The sequence below is a fragment of the Hordeum vulgare genome, chromosome 5H (assembly GCF_904849725.1).
Source record: "Hordeum vulgare subsp. vulgare chromosome 5H, MorexV3_pseudomolecules_assembly, whole genome shotgun sequence".
NCBI classification, from domain to species: Eukaryota; Viridiplantae; Streptophyta; class Magnoliopsida; order Poales; family Poaceae; genus Hordeum; species Hordeum vulgare.
In genome coordinates, this window is record NC_058522.1 from 557,067,048 (window position 1) to 557,089,756 (window position 22,709).

General features: G+C 43.1%; 2 long non-coding RNA genes across 2 annotated transcripts; both read left to right on the top strand.

Moving 5' to 3' along the window:
* The first annotated feature begins 3,291 nt into the window (after nt 1-3,291).
* Nucleotides 3,292-4,030, top strand: LOC123399095. Its single transcript, XR_006610318.1, has 2 exons — nt 3,292-3,439; nt 3,680-4,030. It is a non-coding gene; the product is annotated as an uncharacterized LOC123399095 (long non-coding RNA).
* Nucleotides 4,031-21,081: 17,051 nt separating this feature from the next.
* Nucleotides 21,082-22,138, top strand: LOC123399096. Its single transcript, XR_006610319.1, has 2 exons — nt 21,082-21,537; nt 21,717-22,138. It is a non-coding gene; the product is annotated as an uncharacterized LOC123399096 (long non-coding RNA).
* Nucleotides 22,139-22,709: the final 571 nt, after the last annotated feature.

Genomic DNA, 22,709 nt, shown 5'->3' on the forward strand with positions numbered 1-22,709 from the left:
AGGCGCGGCCAGGGGGGTAGGCCGCGCCTAGCAGGCTTGTGGCCTCCTGGTGGCTCCCCTCTAGTACTTCTTCCGCCCAGTATTTTTTATAAATTCCAAAATAAATCCTCGTTGATTTTCACGGCTTTTGAAGTTGCGCAGAATAGGTATCTCAAACTTGTTCCCTTTTCAGGCCAGAATTCCAGCTGCCGGCATTCTCCCTCTTCATGTAAACCTTGCAAAATAAGAGAGAAAAGGCATAAGTATTGTACCATAAAGTGTAATAACAGCTCATAAAGCGATAAATATCAACATAAAAGCATGATGCAAAATGGACGTATCAGTATCCACTATGTTCTGAGATTGATGTTGCTACTACTTTGCCATGCTTAATGCTTGTCACTAGGGCCCAAGTGCCATGATTTCAGATCTGAACCTATTATGTTTTCATCAATATATGTGTGTTCTAGATCCTATCTTGCAAGTTGTAGTCACCTACTATGTGTTATGACCCGGCAACCCCCGGAGTGACAATAGCCGGAACCACTCCCGGAGATGACCATAGTATGAGGAGTTCATGTATTCACTAAGTGCTAATGCTTTGTTCCGGTTCTATATTAAAAGGAGAACCTTAATATCCCGTAGTTTCCATTAGGACCCTGCTGCCACGGGAGGGATGGACAATAGATGTCATGCAAGTTCTTTTCATAAGCACGTATGATTATATACGGAATGCATGCCTACATTACATTGACGAACTAGAGCTAGTTACACATCTCCCCATGTTATAATTGTTGCATGATGAATGTCATCCGACATATTTATCCATCACCGATCCAATGCCTACGAGTCTTTTCCTACTGATCCTTGCTACATTACTTGTTCTTTGCTACATTACTTTACCGCTACTGCTGTCACTGCTGCTACTGTTACCACTACTGTTGTCACTACTGCTACTGTCACTGCTATTAATGTTACTATCATGCTACTTTGCTACTGAAACTTTGCTACAGATACTAAGTCTTTCAGGTGTGGTTGAATTGACACCTCAACTGCTAATACTCGAGAATATTTTTTTGCTTCCCCTTGTGTCGAATCAACAAATTTGGGTTGAATACTCTACCCTCGAAAACTATTGCGACCCCCTATACTTGTGGGTTATCAATGAGATGAAGGCCACTACTGGGTATATGTTTACTCTTGGAGGTGGTGTTGTTTCCTGAAAGTCTTGCAAGCAAACGATCTTAACAAGATCGACAATGGAAGCAGAATTAACAGCATTAGACACATCTGGTGTCGAAGCAGAATTTCTTCAAGATCTTTTGATGGACTTGCCCGTGGTTGAGAAGCCGGTTCCGGCTATCCTTATGAACTGCGATAATTAGACAGTTATTGTAAAAGTGAAGAGTTCAAAGGACAACATGAAGTCTAACAAACATATAAGAATGAGATTGAAGTCTGTCAGACGTTTAAGAAACTCCGGAGTGATATCGTTGGATTACATCCGAACGGCTAAGAATCTGGCAGATCCCTTTACTAAAGGGCTATCACGCGTTGTGATAGATAGTGCATCGAGGGAGATGGGTATGAGACCCACATCAGTTGCCATGGCAGTAACCCAACCTATATGATCGGAGATCCCGTGAAGTAGGACCTGGGAAAATAAGCCAGTGGTGAACTGAGGAGAGTAACTTTACTAACCCACTCCGTTGGAGATGCAATACTCTCGGATAATGTATGGTAGGATGACTATTGATTTAATGTGTTCTAAAGCTTATGTGTAAGCAAGATGCTGTCCTACAGAGCAATCTTTGGAGGAACACACCTATATGAGTCTGACTGCTGGTCACAGTCTATGAGATTGGGGTGATCTCTAGTAAACTCATGAATAGGCTAGGAGTATGACTTATATGCTCCACCCGAGGGGTCAGCCTTCGGTAGCCTAGTACTAGTAAGACTTGTGGTGAAGCTTCTTTACGCCAAACTCACAATTCAAGGCATAGTCCATTGTTCAGTTGTAAAGGGGTGTAGCTACTTGTTCTAGGTGAAGCTCAACCTTAACAGGTCTTCATTGAAATGCTGGTATATTAAAACAGTGATTGGAACGAGGGAACACGATGTGCCCTTGAGATCTGGTGGGGGATTGTTGAAATTAGTAGTGGGCCTTAGGCCCATAAGAGAATTTCAGAAATCTCCAAGGGCCCATGTAGGTGGTGGCATGACAATGTGGTGGTGGGAAATTTAGTCCCATCTCGCTAGTGGAGAAGAAGTTGGACCCCTTTATAAGAGTCTCTCTTCTACATGCTATTGAAGAGTGAGAAGAGAAGGAGCCCTCGCGCATTCCTCCTCCGCCGCCGCGACGCGACGCGACGCGGGTTGCGGGAATGAGCCGAGTTCATACCTACGTGCTTAATTGTGATGATTTTTGACAATTTACTTGTTTGTGGTGCTTTCTTCTTTCGATGAATTTTTATGATGGATCGGAGTCCTTTTCACCTTAAAAAAGACTAAGTAAATAAAGTTGTTATTGGCTAGATGGGAGGAGAATGTGTTTATTTAGCACATAAATTAAATGCTAATGATTGTTGGTGCTAAACAAAGTACTAGTATCGTGTGGAATGCCTAGCCACCGATTGGTATGAATTGGCTTTGTTGTCACACACCTCTCCAAACGTAAGTACTATGTCAACTGCTCAAAATATTTTCTTAATGGCGTACTCAATGTAACCTTAATTCGGTTATACGCATATACGTATAACTAGATGTGCCCTGCACGTCGCTACAGCCTACGGGAACCTTGTTAAAAATACATAAATGTTGCCACGAAAACATCTACTACTAAAGGAAAACAAATGTAAGCTTAATTTTATTTAATATATGCAGCGTATAAAAATAAAATAATATTAATTTGCAATTAAAAGAATTACCATTCTTAACAAAAATGTGAAAGATGAACCCCAATGCAAAAAAATAACTTATGAATAACATGTATGAATTGATGGTGAGGCAGCATTGCACGCATAAAGTAATGCAATAAATATATTCCTATAATTTATTATTTGCATGCATGATTTGCTTATGTGACAAGACTGCATGGCTAGCAAAAATAGGTAGTAAGTTGTATCTATTTGAGAATAAAGGATTACAGCTAAAATCAGTACTATATAATTTATTGAAAAGATTTCTCGCAAAAAAATAACTGAGAAGATAATTAATACAATTAATGAAGAAAATATTTACTACGATTAATAAAATTAATGAAGAAAATGACTACTCAATTATTCAGATAAGTAAACCTTTCACTATAAAAGGACCCATTGACATATCATATTTACTCACAATGCGGAGATAGAAGCCCCCAACATTGTAATACAAGATCAGATCGAAAAAACTTTGTAATACAAGATGAGGGCTACACAAATTCTACTCCTAGTCCTTGTCCTCTTCATGCTATCCCCAGGTAACTACTACTATAAGTCTATAATTACTAGTTTACATTTTTGAAAAGGATAGTGTATTGTTACTATTACTACCGTTGTTTGAGAGGACATAAACGGGTTGTTGGTTCTCGTTCAACTGAATTCGCCTTGATTCTTCCGGTGTGGGTTTAAAGTTTGTATTAATCCGAAACTCATCCCTAATTTGTGTTCTTTTCTGTCCGTCTCTCAAAAACACGACCGTGATTTTTATGCATCTGCAGATCTGGCAAAGGCTAAGCTGGAGTGCACGGATTTCCTCATAGCCAACCAGTGCGACGTCGACGAGATCACATGCCAACATTACTGCTACAACCAGTTCAACGGAACCGGCAAGTGCATCCACAAGAAAGGATGCCAGTGTCATTTCTGCTATGCAACTCCACCAAAGCCATCGCCTGCTAGCAGCTCCTAGTCGTAGTTTTCTCTTTAATTTTCTGTTTAATCAAGGTCAATGTACAACAATTATGACACAATTAACTACATGTACTGTGGCCTATGCTGCGAAGTTATATGTTAATCAAGGTCAAGGATAGAGCACTCGCTGAAAATGAATAAACTCATATGTAAATTAACCCCAGAAATTGATTTTTTTTGTTACTACTGCTTAGCTTCAGAATTGTAGCGACAGCAAACATACATTTAGCTGAACTGAACCTGAATACAGTTAGCAGGCCATAATATAAACACTTGATTTTCTACACTGAATAAAGTGGTTCAGTAGCTCATAATGAATATATGTATACTGTATATATTAGACGATGCTCCGTGCGCTTGCGGCATGAGCCTTATTAAAAAATGTGTGGATAAATGGTAGAAGACTAAAATTAATGCAAAAACAAATATAAAACTTTTTTATATGACTTATTTTCCTGAAAAAAAATAATGCATGATGTGGTATGTTTTGCATTAAGAGATTAATGAAAAAAATAACTTATGACTTCATGCATGACTTGATGATGTGACATTGTTGCATGGAGAAGAAAAATTAGCTAGTGGCTTGTAGCTATTTAAGAATAAAGGATAAAGGATAAAGCCCTTGGTCTTGGATAAGCGTTGATCTTTCATAACTGGAGTGTATCCCAGTCGTTTGTCTCCCCCTGGTTGCTGTCGAATTACTATGTGAAGGTGTCGATTTCTTCAGGTATGTTCAGAGACAGGAAGTTCAGAAATCTAGTGTCCTGCCAACTGGAACTAATTTTTTTTAGAACCAGTGTCATTCGGTTTAACTGAAACTAAGCCAGTGAATATTCAAGGTAAAATCAAAGCATCAGAAAATAGCAAAACATTATTGACGAATCAGATTGTGCTTATTCTCCACAGCCAAGTAATTTATTGATATAAAAGGAAGCAAGCAGAAGCATATGCAGCACTGAGCAAGCTTAAACTGAAAGCAATATTGTAAGCTTAAACTGAAAGCCACCGGAGAAGGCTCGATCGCCCCCTGTCCCTGAGCGTAGTTGTAGCAAGCCTGGCACGCATTGTTGCTGCCAGAGCGGCGGCCGCAGGCGTCGCAGATCGGGCCCGGCCGGACGCCCGAGATGGAGAAAGGGTTGTCCAAAATAGTTCTCGCCGCCAGGAGCTCCGAATCCCTGGAGTCCGTGGAATTTTCAGGCAATTCAGTCATGGGCTACGTGATGACACTTGCTAGGGACGCTAAGAGGCAGTTGCGTTGCTGAGCAACACACGGTAACCCTGAAGAATTACCCATGCAGCAGCTTGATAGCCGCATCAGCATTGCTCTGTTTCTCAGTTGGCAAATTCATTTTCAGTACTTGTGAATTGAGATCGCTGGGGGCGGCGCAGCCGCATCCACCACGAAGCTGTTACCGTGCCGCCGTCACAATTTATTTGTCTGCAGATGAGCTGCTCTAGAGCTCCTTGACAAGAGAGACAGAAGGAAGCAGGCTCTGTTTGAGCTGGGAGACCATTCTATAACCGATGGAGCGTTATGGTGCACTCTGTAAACGGAATGAACAGACAGAGACAGGAACCAGAAATGGGTTTCAGTTCAGATATATCTTCCATAGCAGCTATGTATGTTCCAGACATGTTGGGCATACATTACCTTTGTGTGCAGTGCAGGCGGAGCTGCAGGGTGCGCCCATGGGATCAGTTGCCATGGTCGGTCCCTGCGTGCCCCCACCCGCACATAATCTCGGGTCATTTTCCCAGGGACGTTTGGTCAGTCTGTTGGTTCCGGCGTTCCACCCGCACATGATCTCCAAACTATCCATTTGGGAGCCAGGTGTACATGACTATCACTCTGGTCGTAGACGACGACCCATCCCATATCAGTAGCCTGTGTGTTTAGATAGAAACTGATCATGTCCGTGGACGATCGGTAACATGCCAACTTGCTGTTCCCAAGCACGAACGCACGCATATATGCCCACTCGGTCACTGTCCGAGAGCACTGTTGCAAGTGCGGCGGATCCATCCAACTTGCTATCTCGCCATCTGCATCTCTATCTCCGTCCCGTCTTCTTCACCTTGGGAGCCGGTAGTAGCCGATCCGACGGGCCTAACCACCACCACCGAGAGTGACGTCGGCCCGTCGACACGCTGCCGGGCGGAGATTCCCGAGCGGGAAGGGATGGAATCTATCAAAGCGATCGAGAGCACCACCGGAGCGGATGGACGTGCCGACGTCACTCTCGGTTTGCATCTCTTTTTCAGTCGGTCGGTCAGTCATCGGCCGTAGTCGGCGCCGAGGGTCTTCACTCTTCAGCGGACGAGCTAAAAAGGACAACGTGCGCCGGACCAAGACAGAGTGCCACCGGCGAGCGTGACGCGACGCCGTCGAGACCTAGAGGGTGTGTTCGGGTGCTAGCAAAACAATCGTGCCGTGCGTCTGTGTGTGTCAGTGTCAAATCACCGAGAAAGAGAGAGAGAGGGGAATATCGTATCTCGTTTGTTAGCTAGCTGTCCATGCAGAGAGAGAGAAAGAGAGAGAGGGGAATGATCAATGACTATTTTATGTTTTTATATAAAAAGAATATCTCTAGCACTCAGATTTCATGGTAACTTATCTACAACAAAATTTTATTTTGCTTCTATAATGTTTTCAAATGATCTTTCTGTTTGGTGTCATTTTGATTCCATAAAATATAAGTTTTCTCTACACTCCCGTTGCAGAAGATTTTGAAAGGGCATTTCCCTCCCTAGATGATTCGGCGTTGATGAAAAAAGTAACTTACGGTCTAACCATGTACTTGCGCTACGTATGTATATTTGGAAGTAGCACATGACCGTTAGGTTTCCCTCTGAAAGGAAACGAAGGAAGACGGTATTTCTGGTGACCTTATTTCTTTGGATCGTAGGAGATCCGTACTATTAAGAGAGGGTCAACGTTAGAAGGTACGGGTGGAATCAAAACATATACACAAAACAATATTTGCACCCACACTACCTTCCCATCGTTTCGAGGAGATCTTCAATTTCTACCAATATGCACGGTGTTGTATACCCGACAGTATTGCAGCAGGGGGTTGTAGTGTCGCTCCCCTTGTGGAAGCAGTACTACTACTGTCTGTTGAAGGCCCGTAGTACCGCACACAAGACCAATAGTAATGTCCCCGTGTTGGAGCGGCAGTACCGTACCAAGTATCATACCTACTACCGCATTGGGGTACTATTTGGTCACGGTACTAGAGCAGTTGTACCATGCTTGGGCCTGCAAGAACTGGACTAGGCCAATAACACATAAAGCAACATAAATCCTCCACTCTCATAGGGATTTCCACAAGAACAGGTCTCCAGCGAGGGGGAACAACTCCAAAATCAAACGGCAGACTCCAAATTTGTAACACTAAAGCGAGCATCATATTACATGGCTATTTTTTATATCAAACAGGAAAAGGAAACATGCATGGAAGCAGGCCCCTGATGCAAGCTCTTTCTTCGCTGGAGGAAATTCTGGAGTCCAGGAACACAACATCACCATGCCATGATTTGCCCCCCCCCCCAAGAACCATCCATGAGCCGCCATGAAGACCTCCCCTGCTGCCTTCTCCACTTGCCTCGTGTGCACAACCATCATTCTAATTCTTTCGGGGTTTGTGTGCAAAATGTTCCAATCATGAAGCCATTTTAGTGACATATTAACGGGAAGAAAAGGATCATCAACCTTGTTACTATCAAAGAACACTTTATTTTGTAATTTCCATAAAATCCAGAAAATAGCAGAAATCCCCACCACTACCAAACCTTTCTCACCTTTGCTAAAAATTTCAATAAAATATTGAAAAAAGAGTTATTTTCATTAGGAATGTCAAACAGATTAAAGGCAAATTTCATAACATCCCAAAGCAACCTTATAACCGACCAGGTAAACAAGAGATGATTGATAGTTTCATCCCTTCCACAGAAAGGGCACTTTTGATCACCTTTCCACCCCTCCCAGGCATATTATTTTTGGTAAGATTACTTTTTCTAAGAACCAAACACATGAAAACTTAAACCTTTGGAAGCACCTTCACTTTCCAAATGAAGTGGTGTGGATACCTGGCACCATTTTCAATCACATGTCCGCAATAATATTTAACTGATTATAAACCATTTTTATTCAAAGTCCATTTAATCTCATCTTTCATATCACACAAAGTGATAGATCTACATGCATCTTTAAAATGATTCCAAAAATCAAGAGAATCTCCTAACGGAGTTCTTCTAAACCTCACATTGTCAATCCACTTTTCTAGTATATCCTTACAAATTTACTTTTATCATAACATAAACCATACATCCTAGGGAAACTGTGTTTGAGGGCCTTAGGCCCAATCCACCAGTCCTCCAAAAACCTCACATTTCTACATTGCCCGTAATAAATCTACATAGGGAGACAAAATGTTCTTTGTGCTTCAGAACTCCAGAATTCCAGTCCCCCTGTTTGGATGTGATTGCAGTCAGACAAGTTTTCTTTTGATATTTTTCAGTTATTTTCTCTTGCCAAAGCCCATCCAAGTAAAAAAAATCCACCACCACTTGCATAATAAAGTTTTATTCATCAAAGCCAGATTTTGTATCCCCAAGCCAGCCATACCTTTGGGTCTAGAGACATCACACTATTTAACTAAATGATACTAGCAAAAAAAAACCATGCGTTGCAACGGAAGAGAAAATAACACACGCTTTGAACACAATATATTTTCACATGGCATCACATTTGTGTTGTTGACGATGGCCTCAGTGCTCACACAACGAAAACGTGTTTAAATGTACAATCACTCGGAATAAGATAAGAAATATGTTGTTTCTTCCCACGAGATTTTCCAAAGGTGTGCATGTGTGGTTAACGATGTTTTCTTTCCTGTCAATTTGGTTTTAATTTAATGGATATTTATTGCAATTCGTATGGTCGCCGAAAAGAGAGAAAAAAAAGGACCGTGCACTACAGATTAAGTTTGCACCAAAAATAATATTTAAGAAGTATTCAACAGCTAAAAATAACATCCTATTTAGATTCTACATATTTTTTCAATCAAATTTCATATGTAACATGTTAAAATCGGAGTCACGGTTTAAAAGATATGGATAATTTTGTTTTAGATAAAATATGGATTGATTAACTAAAAAGTCAGAGTTTTTTTTGTTAAAATAAAAAAACGTTTTGGCTGACTTAAATAGGGACGGCGGGTTGATTACCTGAAACATCAGGGATTTTTCTGAAAAATGCAAAAAAAAACGCTTCGGCTGTGACTAAAAGATGGACCGTGGGTTGATTATCTAAAATTGTGAGGACTTTTCTGCAAAATGACAAAAAAACGATTCGTTCTGACTTAAAATTGGACTGCGGGTTAATTACCTTAAACTGCGAGGGCTTTTCTGCAAAATGACCGACGACGGACGTCAGAAACGCTGCGCGCTTTATTATTAGGTGAGATTTTTTCTTATTGATGTTCTATTGCCAAAGCAATACAGCTCCAAAGAAATACATTCTTCTGTTAACACCCACATGCAAACCATAAAAGGACATAATAAAGTATGGAATCGTAATAAGGGAAGATTGAATCTGGGTAATCGTACAAGCATCCTGACAAGAGAGACACCGTCACAATTTAGTTGTCTGCAGATGAGCTGCTCTAGAGCTCCTTGACAAGAGAGACAGAAGGAAGTAGGCTCTGTTTGAGCTGAGAGACCATTCTATAACCGATGGAAACTGAATGAACAAACAGGAACCAGAAATGGGTTTCAGATATATCTTCCATAGCAGCTATGTATGTTCCAGACATGTTGGGCATCATGCGGCTCCAGGTAATTACTACTATAAGTCTATAATTACTAGTTTACATTTTTTTAAAGGATAGCATATTGTTACTATTGTTACTATTATTTGAGAGGACATATACGGGTTGTTGGTAAACACCCGATCTTCTACACTTAATAAAGGAGACAGCCAGAAGCATATGCCGCACTGAGTAAGCTTAAACTGAAAGCCATATTGTAAGCTTAAACTGAATTCTATATGTATTGAACAGCACTGAGTATTCAATTTATTAAACTGAAAGTGCCTGAGTCAAACACTTGATGCAAAACTAAAGTGTCAATTGGTTAAACCATATGCTTAAACTGAATATAATCAGTAGCAAGGAAGCTTTAACTCATTTGGTCTAACTGAAAGTGAATCAGTCAACAAACACCCGAGGCGAAAAACCAAAGCGTCAGAAAAGAAACAAATATATAGTTTCATTGATCTACTCAAGTACGGTATGTATCAATTGCCACATTTGGCGACATCACAGGAGTCAGTCTGTTCTATCAATAACAGAACAAAGCAGAAAAGGCTCGGCAGTAAAACTGTCTGCTCCCAGAGTTCAGAAGAAATGAATAAACTCATATGTAAATTAACCCCAGAAATTGATTTTTTTTTTGTTACTACTGGTTAGCTTCAGAATTGTAGCGACAGCAAACATACATTTAGCTGAACTGAACCTGAATATAGTTAGCAGGCAATAATATAAACACTTGATCTTCTACACTGAATAAAGTGGATTAGTAGCTCGTAATGAATATATATATATATATATATATATATATATATATATATATATATATATATATAAAGCCCTTGGTCTTCGATAGGCGTTGATCTTTCATAACTGGACTGCATCCTAGCCGTCTGTCTCCCTGGTAGCTGCCGAATTACTATGTGAAGGTGTCGATTTCTTCAGGTATGTTCAGAGATAGGGAGTTCAGAAATCTGTCTCCCTGGTAGCGGCCGAATTACTATGTGAAGGTGTCGATTTCTTCAGGTATGTTCAGAGACAGGAAGTTCAGAAATCTAGTGTCCTGCCAACTGGAAATATTTTTTTTTGAGAACTAGTGTCATTCGGTTTAACTGAAACTAAGCCATTCAATATTCAAGGTAAGTAATTTACCGATATAAAAGGAAACAGACAGAAGCATATGCAGCACTGATTAAGCTTAAACTAAAAGCAATATTGTAAGCTTAAACTGAAAGCTATAGCACTGAGTTCAGAAGAAATTCTCCAGAGTTCAGAAGCCAGAAAAAAACAGAGCAAAGCAGAAAAGGCTCGGCAGTTAAACTGTCTGCTCCCAGAGTAAAGAAGAAATTCTCCACTCACGGCGATGAGATGAGCAAACTTCTCAGTTCGACGGACCCGGACCGGCGACACGCTGGGAACCCACCGGAGAAGGCTCGATCGCCCCCTGTCCTTGAGCGTAGTTGTAGCAAGCCTGGCACGCATTGTTGCTGCCGGAGCGGCGGCCGCAGGCGTCGCAGATCGGGCCCGGCCGGACGCCCGAGATGGAGAAAGGGTTGTCGAAAATAGTTCTCGCCGCCAGGAGCTCCGCATCATGCGACTCGAGCTCACCGGCAGTCGCCGTCACTGCTCCCCGATGCGCACCGATCTGCGCGTGCTGCGGAGGCGCGGTGCCGGAGGGGTTGCAAACCCTGCACGCATTTTTGTTGGTGCCGGAGGGGTGGCCGCAAGCCTCGCAGATGATGGAAAAAGGGTTGTTCAGAATATTGACCGCCACCAGCATCCTCTCCTCCAGCGCGGCAAGCTCAGCCCGTAACTGCTGCTCACGAGCACAATCCTGGCACAAGGGCATCGAGACCAAAAGCCCCGTTGTTGTATCACGACAAACACAACCCCACGTTGTGGGCGTGTTGCAAGAACGGCACGCCCGTTGCAGCGGCGCATCGGCTGCAAGAAATCAATGTCGGACGTCAGAGAGAAAGAACTGCACCAAACAGAGGTATTTACAATCCAAGAACGCAAGAACGAAGAACGCGCTCGTCGCATCGCATGATTTGATTTCTTGGGCACCCACCTCCATGGATCAGGGAAGACGCGTCGGGGAAGCCACCGGCGGCGAGCGTAGTCGCCGTCGCCCGTGCACGCGCTCCTTGGCGCGCCGGAGCGAGTCCGCCGTGCCCCGACCCGTCCCCTCCCCCGCGAGCTGCTGCACGAAACGAAGGCATCCGACAGATGTTAAAATCCAAGAAGCGGGCATCAACGGAAGAAGGAAGGTCGCTCGTAAGCTTTGAGTTCTTGGGCACCCACCTCCATCGAGCTGGGAGGAGGAGGCGCCGGGGAAATCCGTCATCCCTGCTGCAACTGCAAGCCGCTGCGAAGTTCTGGCAATGCCGCCCCTGGCTGCAATCTCCGTCAGCCCTGCAGGCTGATCCGAAGTTCCAGCAATGTCGCCGCCCGCTGTCGTCTGCTCAGTTGCCCGGGTAATGCCGTCGCCGCCGAGCTTCCGGTTGTCCCCGATCCCGCCTCGGTCGAACAGCTTCTCAAGAACCTCAGGCGTGTTATAAACATTATATATACGGTGTGATATAAACCGTATGTAGCCAGGACATATCCGTGCGTGTGTTGTAAACAGGGAGGTTAGGCTGTTGTGATCTGATCCTAGATTGTAGCGACTTTCCTTGTGCATCAATCCAAAGCCTAACCATCCTAAAAAACAAATCCTAACCTTAAGCTCCTGTAATTTTGTGCGCCTCGGGGCCTATATAATACGCACGTGTCTCTGTCCATCGGCATACGCTTTAGCCGCTATTTTCACATGACGGCCCTGTTTGCATCCCACTAGAGCTAGTTTGAGCTAGTTTGAGCTGAACTAGCTCCCAAAGTATCCAAACACATGGTCTAGTTTGGGTTAAATGCAAACTGACCCATTAAAAAACTAGCCCTGAAAAGAGGTGCTAATTGGAGCTAGTTGGGGATGGACAGGTAAAAATAAAAATATTTTGACCGCATCAGATCCTTTCCTCTCCATCATCCCACGTCGTTCGGTCGCGCTCTCCCCGCCCGCCGCGCTCGCCCTCGCCCCGCCCGGCCGCGCTCGCCCCGCCGGCCATGCTCGCCCCGCCCTGCCGCGCTAGCCCCGCTCGGCCGCGCTCGCCCCGCCGGCCGCGCTCGCCCTCGCCACGCCCGGCCGCGCTCGCCCCGCCGGTCGCGCTCGCCCTCGCCCCGCCCGGCTGCGCAAGCCCCGCCCGCCGCGCTAGCCCCGCTCGGCCGCCCTCGCCCCGCCGGCCTTGCTCGCCCCGCCAGTCGCGCTCGCCCCGCCGGCCGCGCTCGCACCGCGCGGCCGCGCTAGCCCCGCGCGGCCTGCTCGCCTCGCCGGCCGCGCTCGCCCTCGCCCCGCCCGGCCGCGCTAGCCCCGCCCGCGGCGCGCGCCCCGCTCGGCCGCCCTTGCCCCGCCCGGCCTTGCTCGCCCCGCCAATCGCGCTCGCCCCGCCGACCGCGCTCGCCCCGCGCGGCCTGCTCCCCCCGCCGGCCGCGCTCGCCCCCGCTCGCCCTGCTCTCCCCGCCGGCCGTACCAGGCCTACACAAAAGCTGGCCACAACAAATCCTGGTTAAAAGATACACATGATTGAAAAAAGTGCATTTATTATCAAACTAACCTTTGCATTCAAACACCACCAAAGGCTAGAGTTAGTTCATGGTTAGACTAAAGTTAGAAATTAACTCTAACCTCTAGCCAAGTTAGAGTATTCAAACAGGGCCGATATACATAGATTGGTATCTCCAGTACACCTAGTCATGTCGACCTCCAGCTCCAGGTGCTTACGTTCCTACTTGCCTCCCTGCCCTCGGAAACTGCTTGCCTCCCTGCCCTCGGAAACACATGCAAGGGTGATCTGGCTGCTGGGGTTCAAGGACCTTTAATCCCGGTTGATGTTACCATCACTCATTTTAAATTATCTAACTTTCCGGTCGATCAACCATCCTCTCACTAATTCAACCCAAGCATGCTAAATTTTTCGGTTCTATCTCCACTCGTTTCCAAGTCTCCACTTATTATTTTTTCAACAATAGAAGCAATCAATCCTATTAACCCTTAGGTCTTGATGTCACAAGATATAATTTTTTTAATTCTAAACAATTATTAAAATAAACAACAATAATTAATTTTAAAAATAAAAAAAAATTGAAAAACAGATTTAAAAAAACACAAATAATTCTTAAAAAGCATAAAAAATAATTAAAAAACCCAAAATAACTAAAACGTTTAAAATAAAAAAGTAATAATAATAATATTTAATTTCAATGAAAATCAAATAAGTAATAATATTATTTTATTCATTTTTTCTATTTATTCATTTAATATGACATAACTAATATCATTAGATCTATAAATTGAAATTCGCCAAATAATATATCCATTCTTATCATAAAAATGTGAGGAATCCAAATATGACACCCTTTTTAAAAATAAAATTAGAAACAACTAACATAGAAATAAAGTAATATTAACTAATTACAAAAACAAAATTATTGCAAAACAACACAAACTAAAGTTAATTATATTCAATTGGCTTAGAATGGTGCATAATGAATGCACAAAAAGTCTGGTGTTGAAATAAGATTAAAAATAAAATGATTTTGTAAGAGATGAATATTCGTCGAGAACTCTTATAGTTCGAAAGAGATAGTCCAGTTTGTACACGAAGTGCATTCTGTTTTTGTCATAACCCTATCAACTTTTTAGCACATGTCATGTGGGTGAAATGATGATGCCATGCCAACTTTCAGCCTTTTCTAGTTGATTTGTAGCGCTTTTCAATTTTAGAATCATTTAGCCCAAAAAAACATAAAATGCACGAAAAGTAGCAAAAATAGAGTTAGAAAGGGTTGAAATTTCAAGATGTGTCTTAGAATGGTGCATATTGAATGCACAAAAAGTCTGGAGTTGAAATAAGATTAGAAAAATGAAATGACTTTGTAAGAGATGAGTATTCGTCCACAACCCTAATACTTCGAAAGAGATAGTCCAGTTTTGTACACGAAGTGCATCATGTTTTTGCCGTAACCCTTTCAACTTTTTAGCACATGCCTTGTGGGTGAAATGATGATACCATGCCAATTTTCAGCCTTTTTCGAGTTGATTTATAGAGCTTTTCAATTTCAGGGTCATTTGGTTAACAAAAATCATTAAATGCATGAAAAGTAGCAAATGAAGTTAGAAAGGGTTGAAATTTGAAGATGTGGCTTTGAATGATGCATATTGAGGGCACAAAAAATATGGAGTTGAAATAAGATTAAAAACATGAAATGACTTTGTAAGAGATGAGTATTCGTCAAGAACCGTGATACTTCGAAAGAGATAGTCCAGTTTGTACACGAAGTGCATCCTGTTTTCGACATAACTCTTCCAACTTTTTAGCACATGCCATGTGGGTGAAATGATGATACCAATGCCAAGTTTCAGCCTTTTTCGAGTTGATTTATAGCGCTTTTTAATTTCAGGGTCATTTACCTAAAAAAAATCATCAAATGTATGAAAAGTAGCAAATGAAGTTAGAAATGGTTGAAATTTGAAGATGTGGCTTAGAATGGTGCATGTTGAATGCACAAAAAATATGAAGTTGAAATAATATTTAAAAAATGAAATGGCTTTGTAAGAAATGAGTATTCGTCCAGAACCGTGATACTTCGAAAGAGAAAGTCTAATTTGTACACAAAGTGCATCCTATTTTAGCTGTAACCCTTCCAAATTTTTAGCATATGCTATGTGGGTGAAATGATGATACCATGCCAAGTTTCAGCCTTTTCCGAGTTGATTTGTAGCGCTTTTCAATTTCAGGATCATTTAGCCAAAAAAATATTAAATGCATGAAAAGTAGCAAATGAAGTTAGAAAGGGTTGAAATTTGAAGATGTGGCTTTGAATGATGCATATTGAGGGCACAAAAAGTCTGGAGTTGAAATAAGAGTAAAAAATGAAATGGCTTTGTAAGAGACGAGTATTCGTCGAGAACCCCGATACTTCGAAATAGATAGTCCAGTTTGTACATGAAGTGCATCCTCTTTTTGGAGTAACCCTTCCAACTTTTTAACACATACCATGTGGGTGAAATAATGTTACCATGCCAAGTTTCAGCCTTTTTCGAGTTGATTTGTAGCGTTTTTCAATTCCTGGGTCATTTTGCTTAAAAAAATCATACCATGCCCATCCAAGCCACATCCTCAAATTTCAAGAGTTTCTAACTTCAGTTGCTATTTTTCATGCATTTAATATATTTTTTAAGGTAAATGACCCTTAAATTACGACATAAACTGAATGCACTTCGTGTACAAACTTGACCATCTACTTTAGAGTATGAGGGTTTGAGATGAAAACTCATATGTTACACTGGCATTTCATTTTTGTTAACTTGTTTCAACTCAAGAATTGTGTCCATTCAATATGCACAATTCCAAGCCATATCCTCAAATTTCAATAGTTTCTAACTTCAGTTGCTATTTTTCATGCATTTGATGATTTTTGAGGTAAATGACCCTGAAATTAAAAAGCACTATAAATGAACTCTAAAAAAGTTGAAACTTGGCATGTTATCATATATCACAATGCTCCAGAAATCTTGCTCACATCATTTAAATATGGACATAAATAAAAATACTCGTTCAAGCTAGAGATCCACAAACAGTACATAATATATAATAGCTAGAAATAAAAGTATTCGCCATTGCGAACACTACTTGCCTGAATCAGAATATCCCCAAATTGGTGGTGGTGGTGGTGCTTGATGTACGAGGCGGCGCTGGCCATAGTTCATGATTCAAATCCTGCGGTACAACTCGTATGCAACGTATGCATCTTTAGCTGCATGCTTAATGTTGATACCGTCAAGTGGGGTCGTCTCCCATTTTCTGTGCTGATCCGAGGGGAATTTGGTCTTCATATCAGCGTACTGCTCGTCGATCATGGCGACTGCCATATGAGCCATCGAAGTCCTTGTATGTTCAAGCCTGAATATGTCTTGGATATCCTATGCAATTTTCATAACCTTTGATCAAAGAAAAGCCTCAAAACTTACCTCGCCCATTGAAAGACCATGCCATTTATGTTGAAACAAAGTTGGATGACGGAAACACCTTCTTGATTGGCCGTGTACACGAGATCAAGCCCCATGAACTTGTCTTTCTCCTCCGCCACTTCAAGTCGTTCCTCGAAATACGAAAGAAAACGCGGCACCATGGCGCTGTCGTTCGTGTAGACGACATTGAGTTTTCTCGTGCCATTTGCGAGCACCTCCTCGTAGCGAGTGATTGGATCATCCATGGTGGAAGATATGGGGAAGAAGAGATGAGAGAGCAGAGGAGACGAGAATGGACGCGCGCGGTTACTCTAGCCCTCGAGAATGGCCACTTATCCTTTTTTTCATCGCGTGAAACGACGCGGGATGCGAACAATTTGGACCTTAAGTCCCGGTTTGAGACACCAACAGGGACTAAAGGGGCTCGCACCAGGCGAACGGTTGTCACCATCCCTTTAGTCCCGGTTCGTGGTTCAACCCGGGACTAAAGGTCCTTAACGAACCGGGACAAAAGCCGTTTGGCCTCCAGCCGCTTGAACCGGGACTAATGGTCACATTAGTCCCGATTCAAAACCAAACCGGGACTAAAGGGTCAAACGAAAGACCTGTTTTCTTCTAGTGGGACGAACTTCACGAACCCGACTACAACATGTTTGTCTCTGCTGTCTCCACCCGCGTCGCCATCGACCAACAGATCAGGCTCAGCGAGTTGTTCACGCTGCTCCTTGCTGTTGAAGCCTAGAGCGTTGCACACCAAGTGACCTTCTCTTCAAGCCACTCCGCCAACCTTGCTGCTCGCGGCGGTGGCTGCGGCAACAACCGCCACAACGGTGGTGGCGCACACATGGGGGCTACAATCACTACTAGAATTTTCCTCTTTACCAAGTGTTAGCCTCTTTCCGAGTGCATTATATCTTTGCCGAGTACCTAACTCGATAAAAAAATGAAACTCGGCAGGCAGACACTTTGCCGAGTGTTGTGGACAAAATGCTCGGTAAAACAACAAAAATCGACAAACAGGGCTTTGCCGAGCGATACACTCGGCAAAAAGGGGCCTTTACCGAGTGTCACCCTTAGTAAAAGGGGGTCTTCACTAAACTGCGTGGTTTTGGTTGTAGAGGTTGCATACGACCTCGGATGAAGATGGTCCAAGAACCAAAGTTGTTCATTTTGACGAGACACACAATTTCTATCTTGAGCACTTCTTCATTTTAGACCATATTAATTAAACTTTTTGGCATGCCAAATATTAATATAGTCTCAAATGACCAAGGTGATGGTCATATTCATTGCATGGTTTATTATAATGTTTACAAATGAGATACATAGGTGCATCTTGACATTACTAACAATGTTGCCACCTAGAGTTTCCTATTGTTTTTACAAAAAAATAAATTTTCATAAGTGTCAAAGATGGGAGTTTTTTGTGAAGCAAGTACAAAAATCAGGGTGCAAAATGGCACCACTCCAATTATCACAATAAATAGACAATATCTTATGCACAATTCCCAAGTTTCATGGATTCTCTAGTTTTCTAGCTACTTCCGCACATTTAAATGACTTTATGTCTATTTTCCAAAAGTGATTCAAATTTGAACTGCAAGTGTGTGATAGCTCAGTCATAAAAATTAGCAAAGAATAGTTTTAGGTACACAAGTAGTCATTATATGGGAGAACCACTTAGAGTTTTGAGAGATTCAACCCCTTGTGTTGAATAGCCATGCCCACCATTTTGACCCCATTTTGGAAAAACGTAAAGAAAAGAATACAAGGTTAAAAAATGCAATACTTTCGCATGGAGTCCTTTTAGTTGTACTAGTTGTGAGGAAAAAATATTCAATATAACAAATTTAAAAAAAAAATCCTTCACAAAACGGTCTATCGTGTATGAACACTCGTGACTTTCATGTCAAAGGACCAAGATAATGGTCGTATTCATTGCATAGTTTATTATAATGTTCCCAAATAAAACACATAGGTTCATATTGACATTACATACAATGTTGCCAAATAGATTTTCCTACTTTTTTCCACAAAAGAATCAATTTTCATTTCCTAAGTGTCAAAACTCGGTGTTTTTTATGAACCAAGTTCAAAAATTGGGGTGCAAAATGGCACCACTCCAATTATCATAGTAAGTAGGCAATATTTTACGCACAATTCCCAAGTTTTATGGATTTTTTTAGTTTTCTACCCATGTTCGCACATCTAAATGAATTTATGCCTAATTTCCAAAAGTGATTCAAATTTGAACTGTAAGTGTGTGATAGCTCAATCATAAAAATTAGCAAAAAATATTTTTAGGTACACAAGTAGTCATTATATCGGAGAACCACTTAGAGTTTTGAGAGATTCAATCCCTTGTGATGAATAGCCATGCCGACCATTTTGACCCCATTTGGAAAAAATGAAAGAAAGAGAATACAAGGTTAAAAATGCAATATGGAGTCCTTTTATGTTACTAGTTATGAGGAAAAAATATGAACTTTCAATATAACAAATTTAAAAAAAAATCCGTCACAAAACAGGCTATCGTGTACGAACGCTCGTGACTGTCATGTCAAAGGACCTACGTAATGGTCATATTCATTGCATAGTTTATTATAATGTTCTCAAATTTAATACATAGTTCATATTGACATTACAAGCAATGTTGCCAAATAGGTTTTCCTACCTTTTTCCACAAAAAATGGATATAAAATGGCATAACTCCAAATTTCACATAAAGTAGACCATATTTAATACCAATTCCCAGTTTTCTGATTCTTTTGCAATATTTCTAATATTTTCTAGTATTCTCGAGTGTTGTACTTGGTAAAAGTCAGGCTAATAAGAGAAAGCACACTCTCGACCAATCTCACGAAATCACATGGATCGATGCCGTGGCTTATATCAACCGTTTGATGATGCACATCAAGCTGCTCGGTATCTCTCTCTTTCCTTCTTATCCTCTCGCCTCTCTCTTCTTATCATCTCGTCTCCTCTTATCATCTCCTCCCTTTTCCCCACTCTCGTCGCCACACCCATCCCGCCTCACCCACCAATCCAGCCTCATGGACGGCGAGCCGATGACAACGCATCCCAACGCCTCCCACCGCTGGCCAACCGAGCGTTGGCTGCTGCACGTCGGCAAGGAGCTGGTCGTGTTGCTTCTCTCGCACACACATCTAGGTGTGCTGCATCTCCCGGCATACCACACAAGCTAGCAGCGCACCGGGCAAGCTGGCACACAAGTAGCCGGATGCATCCAACTGCTCGTGTGCTAGCTTAGAGCATCTCCACTCGCCCCCAAGAGCCCCAGGGCGCCTTTTTTAAGCACCGGGGAAGAAAAATCGACCCAGTTAGGCCCCTAACTCCTTATTTAATGCCGAATTTGGCCAAAAACTAGCCCCGGCGATCCCAGGCCAAACCCAGTTCCCTAGAGGGCGCTTGAGGGCGTCCGACGTTATTTTTGCATGCACAAACCCTATCGGTCAGCCTCTCTTCTCTCTCTCATCTCCTTTTTTTTTGTTAGACCCACCATGTGTATGCAAAAAATGAATCTCTCCTCTCTCCCTCTCTCTCTTTCTCTCTGTATGTGTCTGTTTGGGGTGGGGGACGACTGGAACTGTTTTTGCCCCCAGTGCAAAAATTCCGCTGGGCAACCCCAGGAGGCCGAAAAATGCCTCCTGAGGGGCACAACGGCTGGAGATGCTTTTAGCTTGTTAGATTGGCCCGTGAAGTGCTCGCCTCCGGTATTCTTTGGCCTCCCCGTTGGTGACGTAGACTGAGCTCCAGGACGACGACACGACCTTACACGGCAGCGGTGGGGAGACGACCTTGACGCGGTCTTCAGGACGGACTTGCTCGCGCACCACCACCGGCCGTCAGCAGGTCATGCGCACCGTCGCTGATGCACCACATATCGAGCGGCCATGGCCGGGCGCACGAGACGACAAGCAGCACTAGTAGGTGACTACACTGCAGTGACTAGCGTGGCGCCATGGCGGGGCGCATGGGACGACCAACAACACTAGCAGCAGTGCACGTGACCATAGGAGCGCCGGGGCTAGGATTTGGCACCATTGGACCTGAGATGAGATTGGGCGACATTCACGCTCTTTACCGAGTGGCGCTCTCGGGACACCACCTGTGCCACATGGCTATGGCGCCATCTACTCCATCTGATTGTCCCTTTTTTGCCGATATGTACTGTTTGACACTCGGTAAACTCTTTGTTGAGTCCCTGATGCTTGGATCTTGGAAAATTTCTGTTTGCCTGAGAGGTGTACGTGGGGTGGCCTTTGCCGAGAACAATCCTCGGCAAAGCCTTTACCGAGTGTTTTAGGCCCTTTGCCAAGTGTTTCTGGCACTCGGCATAGGGTGCGATTCCAGTAGTGAATAACAACTCAGGCGCTACTCGCTTCTTCGACAACTCGGGTGGCGGGTTCCAATGGTGGCGGCTTATCCAATGGTGGTGCAGCGTGCAGGTAGGATGGTGATCGCGGTAACCGTGAAAGCTGCTAGATATGCAAGGAGGAAGGGCACGGTGCATGGCGATGCAAAAAGCAGAATGACAAAGGCTACAACAACAAAGTTTGCCATCCAGCAAGTGGCAGCAATGACGGCGGTGGGGGCGATGGTGGTGGACATCACCGTCTTGCCAACGCTGCCCACTCCTATGACGTAGATACTAACTGGTATCTTGACACTGGCGCGACGGACCACGTCATTGGTGAATTGGAGAACCTTGTTGTTCGCGATCGCTACACCGACAAAGAACAAATTCACACCGCGAGCGGGTAAGGTATGGTCATTGCGCTTATTGGTCATTCAGTTTTATCTATTTTCTCTGATTCCTTGAACTTGAATAATATCCTTCATGCCCCTAGTGCTGAACAGATCCTTCTTTCTGCCTATCAACTTATGAAAGACAAACATGCGTTCATTGAGATTCACCCTGAAATCTTTCTTGTCAAGGATCAGGCTACCAGGAGAACAATACTTTAAAACAAGAGTAGATGGGGCTTGTTTCGAGTGACCGGACGACAGAGTGCTCCTCAACGGCAAGTGCTTGGCGCAACCAAATCATCCATGGCTTGGTGGCACAAGCGTCTATGGCATCCCTCCCTTCCGGTAGTCCAGAAAATTCCTTGAGATTTTAATCTCGCCGTGTCCAATGAACAAGATCATGCTTTAGCTTGTCGGATGGCCAAGAGCCATCAACTGCCTTATTCTTGCCCAGTTAGTGAATCCAAAGCTCCTTTAGAGCTCATTTTTTCAGATGTGTGGGGGTCCTGGAACCGTTTCTCTAGGCAGACAGAAATATTATGTCAGTTTTATCGTTGATTTTAGCAACTTCACTTGGATCTATTTGCTCAATAAAAAATATCGATGTATTTAAAAAATTCCATGTTTTTCAAGCTCATGTTGAACGTCTTTTTGATCGCAAGATCCTTGTCATGCAAACTGACTGGGGAGGGGGGGTGTGAATATCAAAATTTGAAGTCATTTTTTTAACGCATTGGTATCTCTCACCATGTCTCATGGCCCCATGCTCATCAACAAAATGGTTACGCCGAACCAAAACATAGACACGTCGTGGAGGCTGGTCTCTCGCTCCTTGCTCATGCCTTCATGCCTCGAAAATTTTGGGATGAAGCGTTCCTTACTGCCGTCTACCTCATCAATCGCGTACCTAGTCGAGTCATTCACAATCAAACTTCTCGTCTCTTTGGCAAAAAACCAAACTACACGTTTCTTTACATTTTTGGTTGTGCCGTTTGGCCAAACTTGCGTCCGTTTAACAAACATAAACTCGAGTTTCGTTCAAGGCAATGTGCCTTTTTGTGCTATAGTAGTCTTCACAAATGATACAAGTGCCTAGATATTTCCTCCGAACGTGTCTGTATTTGTCGAGATGTCGTCTTTGACGATCAAGTTTTCTCCTTTGCTACTCTTCATTCCAACGCCGGTGCC